Genomic DNA, 15,223 nt, shown 5'->3' on the forward strand with positions numbered 1-15,223 from the left:
TAGAGAATCTGTGGGATATTGTGAAGAGAAAGTTGAGAGACGCAAGACCCAACACTCTGGATGAGCTTAAGGCTGCTATCGAAGCATCCTGGGCCTCCATAACACCTCAGCAGTGCCACAGGCTGATTGCCTCCATGCCACGCCGCATTGAAGCAGTCATTTCTGCAAGGATTCCCGACCAAGTATTGAGTGCATAACTGAACATAATTATTTGAAGGTTGACTTTTTTTGTATTAAAAACACTTTTCTTTTATTGGTCGGATGAAATATGCTAATTTTTTGAGATTTTTTGGGAATTTTGGGAATCTAAAATATATGAAAGTTTAATTTTTATCATTACATTATGAAAATAATGAACTTTTATCACAATATGCTAATTTTTTGAGAAGGACCTGTATTTGTTATCCCCCTCAACCTCCAATCAATCATATACACCTCTCTGTAATCCTTAACTGCATCAAAAATTTAGTCTTACCTTGGATTGAGAGCGTTGTATGACGATCAAAGGTTTCAAGGTGGAGTCCACACCAGCTCAGTCAGGGTCCGGTGCTCTTGAGGCTCGATGGAGTAAATTAATTACAGGTTCAGATAATAGTTTTATGTAAAAGTAATTTCATTCTGAGACTTGTTTAGAGAGGTTTACGAATTGCCAAATACAATGGCTTCGGTTTAATAACAACATACAGAATAAAAATTACAAAGAACATAAAAACGAGTAAAGTCTTTACCCCAGGTGTGGCAAACTTCTGTTGTACAACTTCCAATATACAGGTCCTTCACTTTTTCCTTCCCACAGACTTCCCACTGAGGTGCCTTGATACAGCACTCTGGGAACAGCCTATTCGTTCAGAAATTTCTTTCTGTGTCTTACCCTCTCGCTTGAGGGTGTCAATGATGGCCTTCTGGACAGCAGTCAGGTCGGCAGTCTTACCTATGATTGCGGTTTTGAGTAATGAACCAGGCTGGGAGTTTTTAAAAGCCTCAGGAATCTTTTGCAGGTGTTTAGAGTTAATTAGTTGATTCAGATGATTAGGTTAATAGCTTGTTTAGAGAACCTTTTCATGATATGCTAATTTTTTGAGATAGGAATTTTGGGTTTTCATGAGCTGTATGCCAAAATCATCAGTATTAAAACAATAAAAGACCGGAAATATTTCAGTTGGTGTGCAATGAATCTAAAATATATGAAAGTTTAATTTTTATCATTACATAATTGAAAATAATGAACTTTTATCACAATATGCTAATTTTTTGAGAAGGACCTGTATATAGTCTGAACACATCCTTTTCCTGACATGAATCATCTCCTTGTATGTCAAAGTATAAGATACACAGGTCATCTACAGGCTATGCGACTTTTAACACTTTTTACTAACTTGAACTTCATGACCTTCACACTGGCTATTTTTTTAACAATTTTAGTTCTGCAAAAAGGCATACAGCTTGCTTAGCTCGCATTAAAAAACACACATATTGGTTAGCTTGCGGTAAAGGTATACGTCTTGGTCCATACCAGTTCCTCTTAATACTTCTCGTTTCAGCAACCGAAACACCCATAGTGGTTAGCTTGGTTAGTACTAGTTCCCCTTAAGGCTTCTTGCTCAGCAATTAAAGCATACATTGTGGTTAGCTTTCCTTAACACTTCTAAAAAATGAAAAATAAAGCATACATCTTGGCCAGTTTGCATTTTAACCTTTTTGGCCTTTACACACAATATTCAGACTCAACCGGCACTGAAGCTTTTGTATTCAAAGCTTCAACCTCGTTTGTAGTCTGTTCCAGGTCACACATAAAAGTATTCAACATACATGATTGTTTAATAAGCATAATCAATTTCAAATTAATTCTTTGCTGCTGTCTTAGTAATTTAAGCATCTCTTTGGCCTTCGGGTCCATCTTCATTCCTTCCACTTTCGTGGTTCTTCTCCTCTTTCTTGACCTGTTTCTTCTTGATTTCATCTTGTTCTGTTTGTAAACCTTGAGTAATCAAATTAACCATATCAACTCAAAGTTCTTCCTGATGTACTGATACTTTTGATAGGAATTTTTCAGTACAGTCCATATTCATTGGAGCCGTCTCCACAACACCCTCTCCTGGACTGTAATCAAAATTCCTCTTGTAAAATCGCCTATAATTGATACCCTATCTTCCTTACATTTCATCAAAAACACCTTCCAATTTTTTCACTTTTTCAATATATACATCAAAAAAGTTTCTCCTGTTTTTAATATACGTAACTTCATAAAAAATTTTCATTACCCTTCTATTGTTTGGATCTGGGTTTCTGGGTAATTCATGTATAAAGCAATCCCTGGTCCCGTCATCATCTACAAAACTCCTCAGCACCCTCCTGGAGAACCAGACCCTCTCGACAGATTCAGGAACCGTCTTGGCTCTGTTAAGAAACTGTGCAAGGGTCTCCCAGGTTCTCACACCTGTCGTCTCCTGGGTCAGCACTGCAGGAATCTATAAAACATTCAGGATTTCTTAAACAGGGCGAGGCCAAAGACCCCAGAATTCGCAACATAATTGTGTTTAACAAATTCTTTCCCATTCCAAACTTCCCAAGTTTTTTGCACCAGATGATCAACTGTTTGAAATACATATTCTTTCCTACCATTCCATGGGTTTGATCTGATGTGCTACCTGGAATTCCCAATTTCAAAAACCATAGAATGAGATATCATCCACTTTCGCTTGAACCCAGTGAACCCAGCTTTCTTGAGTCTATAAATGGACATTACAGGCACTAAATACAGATATTTTATACCTAAATACCAAATACATAATCCTGTGCTTGAAAGTAGGTTTTTTACTAAGAGCATGTAACTGTACAGACGTACCATAGTCTTAATTTGACCCGTATAATCATTTTAACTGTTAAGTTTATTGCCTACTGTACAATTGCCTATATACCAGTCCATCAGACCAGTCTCTTTAGCCTACTTCCCAGGAAATCTACAGAATACCAATCAGGTGATGTCTTGTGCTTCAGGAGAGCCTTTAGTGCGGGCTGTTAAACTAAACTCTGCTGGTCGTGTCCCTGCAGGAACTGAATTCTATAGCCATGCTTACACCTTTTTCACCAGTTGCTTTAATAAAGTAATTAGTTATAGTAACTGTACTTCTCACAAATATTAACTGAGTTAGTAACTGAGTTACTTCATTATAAAAGTAACTAATTACCAGAGAAAGTAACTATTGCATTACTTTTTAATTTTCTTTTTTCAAATATGTCAAATAACATGGATGCCCCAATATGTCACAGTTTCACTCTGTTTTGGACTTTGTTTTCCTGCCTGCACCATTTCCCGCCACTAGGTCGTTATCATGGTTGTTGATTTAGTAATCACTGTCAGCTGCATGTCATCATCACCTCATTTGCACTCATACTTAAGTCCCTTGTTTCTCTTCACCCTTGTTGGGTATCGTCCGTGTATACATGTGTGTTAAGCTCTTGTTTGCATTTACCTTTGGCTTTACTAAAGATTGCCTTCTCTCTTCATCTTCTTGTTCATATTTGATATTCAACACATTGTGAGTGACAGTATTAAATATGTTAAATGAATGAAATGGACACTAAATAGAATAAAATATTATAAAACATTTACGCTAATCTACACTATTTTAATGTTGCTGTGGGACAATGTGTGAGACACCTATCAAATTCAATATATTTTTGTAAATATTAGTGGAACAATAAAACTCAGTAGATGGTTTAGAACTTTTAATATTTATTGCACAGACCACAACTGGCTAACAAATAAGTCTAAAAATAAATTATGTTTGGTCCTACTTGACTTATGATCCGCTCTTGTTCACAAAATGAAATTTCTGTACTGTACTGTTGGTAGCCATCAAATAAAACGTATTTAGTTTCATATTTATGTTTAAATAGGCCTATTATAATTTTTTTTTTATTTAATCTATTTGATAATGAAAAGTGAACAGCATTAGTAAGATAAGAGGACACATCATAAGATAAGCAATATATCATCTCGCGATAAACGTGACACGCTGGATCGAAAATATATGAAATAAGTTTTTCTAGTCGACTAGTAGTTATTCATTTAAGCCATTAGTTGACTAATCACATTTATATTCATTTAATTTCTTAAATACTGGAGAGAATAAACTAATAATGAGCGTTTATGTAATATAGGCTATGCACTCAAGAGCACGCATAAAGCTTGCCATAAAGAAACGGCAAAAGTAATGATTATGACAAAAAACAGCAAGGAGACATTTTAATAGCTTATTAATAAAGTAATGTTGTATAAATAAAATGCATTGAATATTACAACACTCAATATGTTACATGCATCTAAGGCATGCATGTAACATACTGAGTGTTGTAATATTCATTTAGTTTATGTGTGTTTTTTCAGTATAGTCTATACAGCAGAACTGTAAATAAATTCTTGAGAAGCATCAGGAAACTGATATACCACTGCCGTGAACCTCCCACGGCCATATTTGAGAGACACTGCTCTTTCCAGTAAGGGAATGCTCCACAGCAGCTACATCAATGTTTGGGGCAGAGTCTAGTACAAGACCATTGTATTTCTGTATCTCCTGGAGAAGGAGCTTTTTTTCTTCTGCCAGCTTCCTTCGAAGGCGGTGGCGAAAGAGGTTTGTGACTGTTCAATAAGAAAAAATTATATTGCTCCCAAAATGTGAAAGCAAAACTGCAGTAATTGAAAACTGAAGTATAATTGTAAAATTATAATTTTCATCAAAAATAATAAACAGGTAACTCAAAGGTCTAGTGTGTAACATTTAGGGTGATCTATTGGCAAGAATGGAATATATATATATATATATATATATATATAATAATTATTAATAGTATTACTTTATGTACACACTTTATGTAGTTACTTTTTAAAAAATAAATAAATAAAAAGTATAATAATACTATTAAAATTTAAAATAAAAAAAAAAGTGTTAAAAATACATTTTATAGTACATTTAAAAATACAATGCCAATATTTACTTGTTTTCTTTTTTATATGGATTTTCAACAATTTCAAACCTAAAATCACAAAGCTTTTTTGGTGGGTTGCCAGGAAGTAAGTATATACACTGCCAGTTATAGCCCTGCCAAGTGAAGCGTGTCAGTGAATGCAACAGTTTTGCATTTTGCTCTGAAACGAGCATTCAGTTACAAAAGGAAATCTTATACAGTATTACAATTAGTCTATCTAAAATGGTGATTGTGAGAGGTGAGGGGAGCTGGTTGCAATCTACAACCTCACTGCTAGATACCACTAAATTCTACAGACTGGACAATTAAAGAACAGAATTCAATGATTGAGCTTAACTGCTACAGCGTTATATGCTAATTCTATGTATTTGTTGGTGGAGTAGGATGCATACAGTAGCTTGATTTCATCAATCTATTATATTATATAGTTATACCATTCTGGCGGTAGAGAGTTTGCTTCCGCTGCCTCACACTAAGGTAAAGGCCCTCAATTGACTGCTGAAGTCCTCTGTGTGTGGTGCCTCGAGTGGCATGAGATGTATCTGGTTAAGAGTGAAAACAAATTCACTGTTAAAACAACACAGAACTGTTTCAGTGTTTGAATTTATACATAAAACTCATTTTAATCCAACTTCACTGAACTTGGTATGTGCATTTCCTGCAGGGAAACTGGAATATAAAATAAACCAAACATATATATATATATGTGGCATAACATTGGATGGTGGTCTTTGGTGGCAGGTGGTGTCACCAACTGTTGTAAACCATCGATGATCTCAAACTTAAAATTTCAAATAGTAGTGAAAAAGGACATTTGTTGTTTCTTTTATCTGCTCATGCTTACCATCAGCTGCCCATTCCTTCACATCAGAGAGCCACTGTGACACCAATTCATCTGTGCAGTGTAGCTCTGTTTTGAGTTCAGCTAGCCTTGCAGTCTCATCCTGGAGTCTCAGACAAGTCTGATAAACAGTGTTAATAATACAATAATCAGGATAAAAACTTGCCACGTGCACACAACAAAAGGACACACAAAACAATTATTAGTAGACTTACCTTCACATATCTTGTGGAAAGTGCCTGATGTAGAGAGAGACTTTTTTTTGTGGTTCCACCCCATTGCATGCAAAGTAACCATGTCCACCCGTGCTGTTGAAAGCAAATAATGAGGTTATGATGCTTAATCTAATAAAAGTATGTAGGAATTTTGCAAACACTCTGATCGCCTGCTTTGGACATATATTTGGTAGTCAGGGCACAACGTGACAGGTAGCTGTTCACTTGCTCCACCTCCTCTCCGGCTGTTGTTCCTGCTCCTTCCTGGTTCCTACCACTCCATTTAATCTGTTAGTAAAGGGTGGAAGAAATTCAAATCAATTCAAGTCAGTTTTATTTATATATCCCCAATATCACAAATTGCCTCAAAGGTGATGCAAATATATTATACATACCTCACACTTTGTAGCATGGGCTCGAGCATGCATTATGCTGAGGAAGGGTTTCATCTCGGTGAGCTCCTGAAGGGCAGGAAGGACTCAAGCAGCTTTCTCCAAGTATGGCCAGTATTTGCAAGCCACATCCATAGCAAAGAATTTTGCCTTGGCTGGCATGAGCTCCTTCTGAAGATACAGAGGGTAGGCAAATATCTCCCCCCTGTACATATTAAGGGCTTTCAGAAGGAACCCATGGCGACACACAGCAACCTCCATCCCCTCTTCATCCAATTTGAAAGCCCTCCTTGAAGTCTCCCTCGCTGCTGTCCACTGGGAGTCCCCACATGTGCCTCTTCCCTGTGTCTATGACACACATAACAAACACAACAAATCAAATAAAAGCAATGGTGTCTTACCATATATAGCATTTATTCTCTCAATTTGATTTTAGAGTAGTTGGTAGGCAGAAGTAGTTGAAGTGGGGAAGAAATCAAGGTCGGATACATATGGTTATTTTTTTAACAACTATTTTGTCAAGTTAAGATTAAAACTTGCATTTCTCACTACTTTCTGTATGGTGTCTACAGATGTAGACACCGCACTGTCTTCAGCCACAAAGAGCCCTTCAAAAAAACCAGGATCATCAGAGCTGAGGAAGAAAGAAAAATAGAGAATCCATCCATAACATATATAAAGTAAATAAATCAATCAATAAAAAGACTGAAACAAAAACCACCTTGTGTTTCGTTGAAAGCGATACAGCTTCCTGTTCCCATCGGCGGAAACAGCCAACAGTTCCGGTGTGCAGGCTGGGCAGGTGAAAGGAGCACTACAGCAGAGCTGGTCTTCTTCAAAAGAAGCGTAGGAGAACTCCAAGAAGCTCCGCTGCAGTGCATCGCCGTTGATATGTCCAGACTGGAAGATATATAGAAAGAAATAGTATTTGTGATGTTGTCTGCTTATGGAAAGACATGTTATAAGTAATAACAGTAATAATTACACTTACTCTTCCTCCACACTTAGTCCGATGCTCCAGCAGCTTTGCAAAGGCTTGTCTGGAGAATCCTGGAGCGATGACCTTGAGCTCCTGAAAGGAGCTCAGGAGGTCCAGTGTATACAGCGTTGAATTGCTGACAGAGGCTGGCCAATATCCACTCTTAAGGAGGTTCTTTCGAATCAGGAGTCCACTGCTGCTGGCATGTTTGACATTCATATAGTGGCTGATGCAAGTCAAAACGCCCTTGGAACAAAAAAAGTAAATTTAAAAAAATAATAAATACACATTTACCACATACTTTATTTTACAACAGTTAGTTTATTCTGCACATTGTGAACGGTTGAGAGACATTGCTTAAGTTCCTATAATCCCAGTATAGCACTCATACTGTACTTCTTGAGAAGTCTCACACCAACATTGTTTACATTTGTCTAATTCACCAAATACCAAACAGCTGTGTCGAATGGACTTCAACCTGGAAGCATGCAATGGATGTTACTGCTTTGCAACAGCTAACTATTTTTTTGTTTGCAGAGGACAAAAATAAAAAGATGTCTGTCTTTGTTCATCAAATCTAAAATAGAAATCTAAATAGTGTATTGTTTTTACCATTGATGGTAATCAAAATAACTGGTTTGCCTGGTAATACAGTGAAGTTTGTGCCTTCACAGGAGCAGTCTGGCACCTTCACAGTTGGCAAAATGCAAGCTGGCAAAAAGAATGAAAACCACTAATTAAGATGATCTGTAACTGGCTGCTGACACACATGAACAGCAAAATTAGGACTTTCATGAGAACGTACCTTGCTCATGGGTGCAATATCCACCATCTCCTTTAATGATGCATGAGGTTGGAGGAATGGCTTTAAAAAACCCATGAATCACACTTTCCCCACAGTCCCCACAGAACCAATACTCAGGAAGACACTCTCTGCACCTACAGAGAAAATAATAAAAAAAAAACATTCTAATATAATACATTATTTCAGGTGAATAATTTATTTCAAATTTACTTTGATTAGTTCTGATTTGATTTTATAGGACAGTAGCTCAGTGTTTAGCACTATCACCTCACAGCACAAAGATCCTTCATTTACTTTTCTCATTAATGTGGTTTTCATCTGGGTATCCAAGTTTTCTATCATTCCACAAGACATTCATCTTAGCTTATAAAGCATGCCACTGAGCATTAATTCTCAGCAAACCGACCCTGGGTAATTAAAGTTTAATATTATTGAAAACCAATCAAATAACAGAAGGCTCGTGGCAAAGGCAACACGAGGGATGACCAACAGCCTCCTTTGCGAAAAGTCATCGTAGGCGGTATGGTCTTGCCTCTTTCCAGCGCTCTGAGGCTTTCTGCTGCCGAAAAGACCATGATGAAGCAGAGCTTTTGAGGCTCAGCAGAAGGACATGATGCCAAAATGTTTGAGAGCCTCTCCATATTTTTCTCTTTAAAGAAAATACAAAATAAAGCTGTAAAGGGCGATTTACTAACATAAACTTTCATAATTCAGTATCAAACTGGACCAAATCTTTACTACATTGTGTTCTTAATCCATCTACTGCACTGTCAGTTTTGTCTAAGGGTTTTGTCTTTATTTACTTTAATTTTACATGAATTTTAGATTTAAACTTAAATTCATCACTGTTATTCACCAAATTCCTCTTGAGGATTCAGTATTTCTGAGGGAACCTCCACACTGGATGACAGGGAACACTCAACCGGGGGGGGTGTGACTGTGAAACACAGAAGAATAACAACAGGTTAGGCTATAACTGCATTCATGTTCTTTCTTTTTTTTTTTTTCAACCTACTGTATATACTGAACAATTTTTGAAATCAGACATATTTCTGTTAAGTACTTGGTAATGTCTTCTATAATAGTGCCACAAAAAGGTTTATGAACTTTTTAATGTCTTTTTGGATATTGGAGTATTTTAAATTCTCAACAATCAATTAAAGTGTTCTAATTTCAGTTGGTCCACCATTTACGTAGTAAATTCCAACAAACGTCAAATAATTCACATATAACCTGTAGCTGAGGCTTGGCGTTGCCCTCCTCGCCTTCCCCTCGGCTTGCCACGACCCTTTTAGAGGTCTGTGGAGGGTCTCCTCCAGAGCCTGCACGTTTCCTCTCCAAAGGTGCTCTCTGTGTGTTGGAGTGAATATTTCTTGTAAGACTGATGTTGTTAAATGTACTGGAATCATAAGAAATGTAACTAGTGAAAAGAAAAACACAACAGTGTGTTAGTAAGGTGTTAACGGCTTGAATGAGCCTTGGCATAGAAGTCTCTGTAACTCAGGGGGATCGAGCTCCATTCTTCCAAAATATATTCCCTCATTTACATATGCCACAGAGCATGATAGGATGTTAACTGCATCATGCAATATACCTGTCTGAAATCTAATACACTCATCCTTCCACATTCATTATGTTTTTACTTCAATTTGTCCCCCCACCTGTATGTTATGTATGTATAAAATGATTGAGGTGTATAAAACTCTAACCCTGGCTTTAGCTAGAACGTGGTCATGTTTCAGTTCAAGAGCCATGCGTCTCCCCTCTTGGTAATGGGGGTCCTGTGAGTCAAGGATATGTCTGGTGGCCATTGCAACACTGACAGATACAGACAGACAGACTGACAGAGACAAAGTAGACAAAGACAGAAAGAGAGGAAAAATTGAGAAATAGAGAAACTGAGATAGATAACAGTATTTAATATAGATTGAAGAGATGGATAGAAATATAGATGGACAGAGAGGTTGTGAGAGATAGAGATAGAAAATGATGAAGATAGATAGAGGTTGGCTCTTAAAAGTGCCTTTGGGTTTTGGGAATCAGGTGTATCTATAGGGTGAAGGTGAAGTTTGACAGGATCTGCAGGGAGAACAGAAAATGTTAATTATATAGTGAAGGCTAGATATGTTGAAAAAAGGTGTAAAATGTGTACCCCGATAGTGAGAGATATATTTTTATGAAAATTGGTATTTTTTTTTTCTTAAAATAAATCAATAAAATTCACGTTTTTCCCATTTTCTGTATGACTGCACAAAAGGCGCGTCTTTTTTCTTCTTTTTTTACTGTTAATATGGAAACCAATGGTTAATTCGTTGCTCTAACACGTAACATGTAAACCATGTGAGTCTAATGGCAAAGAAAAGCATCAATTATAACATTTAAACAAGTTTGATCATTACATTCAAGTCTCGTGGCTTACCTGGAAAGTGGTTCGAGCGCAATGACGGAGAATTCACGGCCTGCAGAAATCACCCAATCGCGAAGCGGACTGGCTCCGTCTCCATAGCAAAGGATGCTGAGGCTCACGGGTAATGCGGGCGTCCACTAATTAATTAAATTTATTTTTTATTTTATTTTAATTTAACTAATAACCACAACTAATCCCCCGTTCTTACAATAGAAGGAGAATCAAATAAAACTGATGGTCATGAACATCGTATTGCTGAATTATCAAGCACACTTTCGTGTTTATGTGTTGAAAGAAAGATGAGGATATCATTAAAAGAGAATCGGCGGTGGGTCATCAGGTAGTTTTAGCTGACGTCTTCAACATAGTAAAAGTAGATAAGGCTCAGGGGTATATTTAGTTACTGTCCGATTGACACAAATAGATGGAAAAACGGCATTCTCAGAAAGAAACCGTAGCACAAGGTTATAGCCTACAGATATAAAGCAATAAACACAAGGATAAAATCTCCTGGTTAAATGTTGAGTAACTTGTAATGTTGTAGTGCTTAAGTTTAATGAAACAATGAGAAAAAACAATGCACTCGTAAGATAAAAGGCATAGATGGGACAAAGAGAAATAATGAGCAAGGAAACAGGGTGGATTCTAATGTCCAAAAAAATGTAAATCACGATCCAAGGAATGAATCAGATCTGCACTTCATGGTAAATAAAATTGATTTTGTGGCATTCATTTGTGCTGTAATAAATGGTACAACACAAGTAGAGAGGAAGTCGGATAAACTAAAGATTATTGTAGAATGTGCTAATAAATTCCTAAAGGTAACAGGAGTTTCAGCTGAGGAAGTCCATGGGATTTTAAAAACAAAAGAAGGAAATGCTGCTTTGGATATGACTCAGAGTAATGATAATTAGTTGTATAATGTCCTTCCTACTACTACATTGGAATGCTAGGAGCTTAATAGCAAATGGGCAAGAATTTAAAAAATATATAACAGAGATGGGAAAAACACCTGACATCATGTGTATTCAAGAGACGTGGTTAAATAGCTCCTTGGATTTTAAGATCAATGGATATGTAATAGAGAGGAAGGATAGAGGAAATGGAAGAGGTGGAGGGTGTGCAACATTTATTAAAGAAGGAATAGCATATAAAAGAATATATGGAAATAGTAATGCAGAGTATGTAAATATAACAATAATGGGAATACAAGAGGTAATCAGAATTACACAATTTTTATAATCCATGTAAAGAATTAAGTAATAATACATTAGAAGAAGTAATGGGTGATACACAGGGTAAGATTATTATATGTGGGGATTTTAATGCTCACAATGGATTATGGGGAAGCAAAAAGACAGATAATAATGGGGAAATAGTAGATAGTTTTATAGAAGAACATTCACTGGTGTGTTTGAATGATGGTAAACCAACAAGGGTGGATATAATGACAGGTGGCACCTCTTGTTTAGATCTAACTATAGTGTCAGCAGCTTTAGCTGGAAAGTGCACTTGGACAGTATGTAAAGATAATATGGGTAGTGATCATTGGCCAGTAGTATGTGAAATTCAAAAATCAGTACAAAAGCAAAATATTAGTCAATGTGTATGGGGATTTAAACAGGCAAGATGGAAAGAATTCCATATGATGTGTGAAGAAAACTTCAAAAAAATAAAATTAGAAGGAACTGTTGAGGAGGAATATAGTAAGATAGTAGGAGAAATTATTTATGCAGCAAAACAATATATACCTTTAATAAGAAGCAATGGAAAGAAAAAGAAAAATGTACCGTGGTGGACTGAAGAGTGCACAGTGGCAATAAGAGAGAGGAATAAGGCATTTCGATGTTTAAAAAGGTTAATAACTCAAGATACAATTGTAGATTATCAGAAGAAAAGGGCAGTTGCAAGAAGGGTAATTAAAAATGCAAAAAGAAAGGCCTGGCAGGAGTTTTGCAATACAATTGGGAGAGAGACTGGTATGCATGTGGTGTGGAGAATGATTAGGAAAATGAATGGTATTAATAGTTATAAGGAGATCCCAGTAATTGAAGAAGAAGGGGAAATGAATGTTACAAATAAGGAAAAGACAGAAGTCTTAGCTAAAACCTTTGCTAAAATTCACAGTATTGAAAATTTGGATGAGAAGTTTTTAAAAAGAAGACAAGAAATAAGTAAAGTATATAAGAATGTTCATACAAAAAAACAAGGAGTTGATAACATTATTGGATGAATTTTTTAATAGTTTTGAGTTAAAAATAGCCATTAATAATTCAAAGAATACAACACCAGGGAGAGACATGATCAGTTATAGTATGTTAAAAAATTTTACCAGAGGTGGCCTTTAAAGCAATATTGGATCTTTATAACCATATATGGAGTGAAGGCATATTACCCAAAGATTGGAAAAGTGCAATAGTGATACCAATAGTGAAACCAGGGAAAGATGCAACAAAAGCTAATAGTTATAGACCAATTGCCCTTACGTCGACATTATGTAAAGTAATGGAGAAAATGATAGTAAGAAGGTTGAGTTATTTTTTAGAGAAAAAAGAGATATTAACATCAGATCAGAGTGGTTTTAGGAAAAAGAGGTCTACAATGGATGCTCTAATTTTATTTGAAAATGATGTTAAAAAAGCTCTTTTAATGAAAGAATATTTGATTGCTGTTTTCTTTGACATTGAAAAAGCATATGATACTCTATGGAGGGAAGGATTGTTAATTAAGCTAAATAAAATTGGAGTAGGGGGGAGAATGTATAATTGGATATTAGATTTCCTGTTTGAACGCACTTTTCAAGTAAGAATAGGGGAAGAAATGTCTACATCTTATGATATTCTGAATGGGACCCCACAAGGAAGTGTAATCAGTCCAATTTTGTTTAATTTAATGATTAATGATATATTTGGAAAAATAAATCCTAACATTGGAAAGGCATTGTATGCAGATGATGGAGCAGTATGGAAAAGAGGTAGGAATCTAAGGAGTATAGTAAAAGGAATACAGGAAGCAATACATGAAGTTGAAAGATGGTCAGTAGACTGGGGATTAAAGTTTTCAGTATCAAAGACTCAATATATGATTTTTACAAAGAAGAAGAAGATGGAACAAATTACACTGAAATTATATGATCAACCATTAGAAAGAGTTTCAGAATTCAAATATCTTGGACTAATCTTTGATGGAAAATTAACATGGAAGAGACATATTAAGAAAATTGAAAATAAATGTAAAGGTATAATAAATTGCATGGTAGCAATATCCAAGTATGAATGGGGAGCAAGCAAGAGATCATTATTGCATGTATATCAAGCATTAATTCGCTCTAGTATAGATTATGGATGTATAGTGTATGGGGCTGGATCTAAATTAGAGATGAAGAAATTGGAAAATATTCAATCTAAAGCACTTAGAATCTGTTGTGGGGCAATAAGATCAACCCCTTTAGATGCCATCAGGGTCGAAATGGGGGAGATGCCATTAGATTTGAGAAGAGAGAAAATTTCTTTGATGTATTGGGTTAATCTACAGGGAAGTGAAAGAAATCACCATACACGAACAGTTTTAAAAGATTGCTGGGAATATAAAAAAAATGGAGGAAATAGTTTTGGATGGAAATATGAGCAATGGGTCAAGGAGTGTGACCTGAAGGATGAAGTTATCTGTCCTAATATACCACTACATGGTGTATCAGTATGGAATATTACTGAACCTGTTGTTGAAATGAGATTATTAGATGCCCGGGAAAAAGAAGAAGGGTATAGTAATAGTTTTGAAATCAGTGGTTTTATGAGAGAAACATTTTATTCTTTTATACAGATTTATACAGATGGATCTAAGGACCCAGTGAGTCAGAAAGTGGGTATAGGAGTGTATATTCCCAGATTTAAATCACAAATAATCTTAAGATTAAGTGATAAATTATCTGTATATTCTACAGAATTAAGTGCTATAATAGTAGGATTGCAGTAGGTTGAACAGGTTAAGCCAAATAGGGTTGTAATTTGCTCAGACTCTTCATCAGCTCTCAAAAGTATAATGTCAACAAGAACTGATAGAGAAGACCTGTTGGTGGAAATTTATACATTATTATACAGACTGAAAGCAGAGGGTATAGTAGTATATTTCTGTTGGGTACCAGCACACATAGGGATAGTAGGGAATGAAAAGGCTGATCAATTAGCAAAAGAAGCATTAAAGAAAAACTTGGTGGATATTAAGGTACCCCTGGGAAGAAGTGAGGTAAAATCAGTGATAAATAAGGAAATAATAAAACTGTGGCAACAAAGGTGGGAAAATAGTAGTACAGGCAGATGGTATTATAATATTGAAAAATCAGTAAGGAAAAATGGACAGTTTTATGGAAGACATAGAAAGGAAGAAGTTATGATATCAAGATTAAGGTTTGGACATACAGGATTAAAGTCAACACTTGCAATAATGGGGAAGCATGAAAATGGTATGTGTGATGCGTGTGATGTATTAGAAACAATAGAGCATGTGTTTTTTAAGTGTAATAAATATCATGATGAGCGTAATAGTCTTTTCAGCAACATAAAGAATAAAACAGTGAGTGTAGCTGACCTATTGGG

The 15,223-nt window shown here is 35.9% G+C and overlaps 1 protein-coding gene and 1 long non-coding RNA gene across 3 annotated transcripts in view; one reads left to right on the plus strand and one right to left on the minus strand.

Moving 5' to 3' along the window:
- The window catches only part of LOC125270650 (tripartite motif-containing protein 16-like), a 59,404-nt gene that overhangs the window by 38,201 nt on the left and 5,980 nt on the right, over positions 1-15,223 (plus strand). The gene's annotated exons all lie outside the window — the stretch shown is intronic.
- On the minus strand, positions 1,155-6,141 carry LOC125270702. Of its 2 annotated transcripts, none has more exons than XR_007185428.1 (5): positions 6,046-6,141; positions 5,834-5,951; positions 5,424-5,531; positions 2,262-2,468; positions 1,155-1,966 (listed from the first exon to the last, which is right to left on the minus strand). It is a non-coding gene; the product is annotated as an uncharacterized LOC125270702 (long non-coding RNA). The 2 variants fall into 2 exon arrangements; XR_007185427.1 differs by having other exon boundaries at positions 1,155-1,978.

Source organism: Megalobrama amblycephala, linkage group LG1 (genome assembly GCF_018812025.1).
Source record: "Megalobrama amblycephala isolate DHTTF-2021 linkage group LG1, ASM1881202v1, whole genome shotgun sequence".
Taxonomy (NCBI): domain Eukaryota; kingdom Metazoa; phylum Chordata; class Actinopteri; order Cypriniformes; family Xenocyprididae; genus Megalobrama; species Megalobrama amblycephala.